Source organism: Sinocyclocheilus rhinocerous, unplaced genomic scaffold (assembly GCF_001515625.1).
Source record: "Sinocyclocheilus rhinocerous isolate Xijiao unplaced genomic scaffold, SAMN03320098_v1.1 scaffold3610, whole genome shotgun sequence".
Classification (NCBI taxonomy): Eukaryota; Metazoa; Chordata; class Actinopteri; order Cypriniformes; family Cyprinidae; genus Sinocyclocheilus; species Sinocyclocheilus rhinocerous.
This window is the reverse complement of record NW_015642523.1, coordinates 3,278-5,627: the sequence shown is the minus strand read 5'-3', so window position 1 is coordinate 5,627 and position 2,350 is coordinate 3,278. Positions and strand designations below refer to the sequence as shown.

The 2,350-nt window shown below is 34.4% G+C and overlaps 1 long non-coding RNA gene across 1 annotated transcript; it reads left to right on the top strand.

Moving 5' to 3' along the window:
• The first annotated feature begins 800 nt into the window (after positions 1-800).
• On the top strand, positions 801-1,348 carry LOC107756038 (uncharacterized). The gene is made up of 3 exons (XR_001641769.1): positions 801-916; positions 1,009-1,092; positions 1,273-1,348. It is a non-coding gene; the product is annotated as an uncharacterized LOC107756038 (long non-coding RNA).
• Positions 1,349-2,350: the final 1,002 nt, after the last annotated feature.

Below are 2,350 nucleotides of genomic sequence, written 5' to 3'. Positions count from 1 at the left end.
TAATTAACTAGTTAACTAACCAACCAACCAACAGTTTAATAAAAAATTTTTTTAAAAAGGTACAAGTAAGGAACCTACCATTTACTACAGCTCGGCTCCCAAACAGAAGTTCATGAACATCATTTTTTGAGAAGAATTTCGTGCTATTTCCAAGCCGGTTTCTCATATTTACTTCAATTCTGATAGTATGTGAAGGCAGAATTATTAATTGCAAAAGTCAAAGCGCCACTAGGTGGCTTCAAAAACCAAACAATGCTACCCCTGGCCTATTCATCCACCCATTCTCCAAACCGCTTGTTCTATGGTGGTGGGGATTCTATGGCTGGAGGCTATTCGTACCATGCTGGAAAGTTATTCCAAATGTTATTTACAGTAATAAATAAATAAATAAAATTATTTCAAGAAAATATTTTGTAATAGAAAAATAAACATAATTGAGAAATATTTCCTTTTATACTAAGTTAAAAATGACTGAATTAGCTTTTTTTTATTCACATGAGGGGAGTGCATATTATTATTGTTGTTATTATTATATTAGGATAATTCTCATGCTGTACTCTATTTTAGGTAAAATTATCATATTTTTCATCACATGCAGATAAACAGAATTTACAGGGCAAGCTATCTCAGAGGATACAGGCGCTGCAGAGTCAACTTTTTCACGTAAGCATGACAGCTGTGGTCTTTCAAATTCATCATAAAGATGTCCAGGATGTTTTTAACACACTGGGAGACACTGGGGGTTAAAATGATAATTTTCTTATTTCCAGGAGGGGCTCCATTAAAGCTGACATGACTCTTATCTTTGAGAATTCTTCTATAGTCCCAAGCTCATTTGAGGTAGAAGCTATTCTTAACAGGACCACTGTGAATGGTACCATACCTCTAGGCATCATACTTGATACTATCAAAGCAGGTGAGTGTGTGACGTACAATACACAAATTAGCACGACAATTAAATCGTTCGATTTTCGAACTTTCATGTGTGCTGCACATTTTATATTACAGGGGAAATTGTTACTTCTACACCAGTGCCTGTCACAAATGCAACTGTTGAGTCTACCACCATGAAATACACATGGAGTACAAATGGTATTTTCCAACTAATACTATGTTTCAGTGTTAAATAGTATTTTGTTTAATACTTTTAAATACATAATATACAGTATTTGGTATATACCACATAGTGTGTAGTGTATTGATCACCCCCTGAGAACTCATCGCCATATATTCTTATCATATATTATGTTTCTGTACTTCTTACCTTTTCAGAGTACACAAACACCACCTCTAGTGGCTTTCCATGGATGGTACGCTGTTCACTAATGACTGTATATCCAGCCATTATTGTTTTATTAGCACAAACATTGTTTTTGTAATTTTAGTGCACTGATAAAGTTCACGAAAGAAACAAAATGAAAGATAATATTTTAATATAATATTTAAGCTGATTTTATTAGTGAAGAATGGACAAATGTTGTAGAAGTTTATTTTATGCAGAGACTATAGTTTATGCAGAGACTAGAGACTATATTTTTTTAGGACCATCAGCCTATTAAATGTAATTCATCTGAGAAGGAATAGTCATCATCAGGGATTTGTGCAATTTAATTGTTTGTGTCAGATTAAAAAAATTACATGTTGGTTTGGAACTTAAGTGTACAAAGATACTTCAATTCATTTGTTTATTAACATTATTTGGTTTCCTATTGATATATATTATTGCATCTGCTCTGTGTATTCTTTGTTGTTAAAGTTAATGCATTCTTACATGTATCTTGTTTTGTCTTCTATTGTCCTCTTTGCTTTCTATATTTAACCATGGTACCAGTAGTGCATTTTTGATCACACATATTAGGGTTTACATTATAGCAGGAATAGGAGAGAATGGGAGAAATCAGGGATGATTATGTAACAAAGTGAGTTCTAACATCACCAGTTTATTAATTGGGTACAGGGATGATACACCCATACATGACCACCATCCTCCTCAGGTGATAGTAGAAGTAGTATATGGGCCCTACTCAAGCGGCAACCTCCCGCTCTCTCTCGTGATGCCAACAAGGAAGTGACTTAAACTGTAATTCGTCAACTGGCCGCTAGAGGCTGGCTGCAAAAGGGAGTCAATCCCATAGACTCCCCATGTTAAAATGCCCAACTTTACAGCAGAAAAAAACATGTTTACAGCCTGGTTCAAAAAATGATTTTGGTCTATATAGCTAATTTTGCCCTTCATGACAACTGAGGGGGGTGAATTTATTTTATAACTCATCCGTTTAAATTATATTAAAGGGGTCATATGATGCGATTTCAATTTTTCCTTTCTCTTTGGAGTGTTACAAGCTGATTG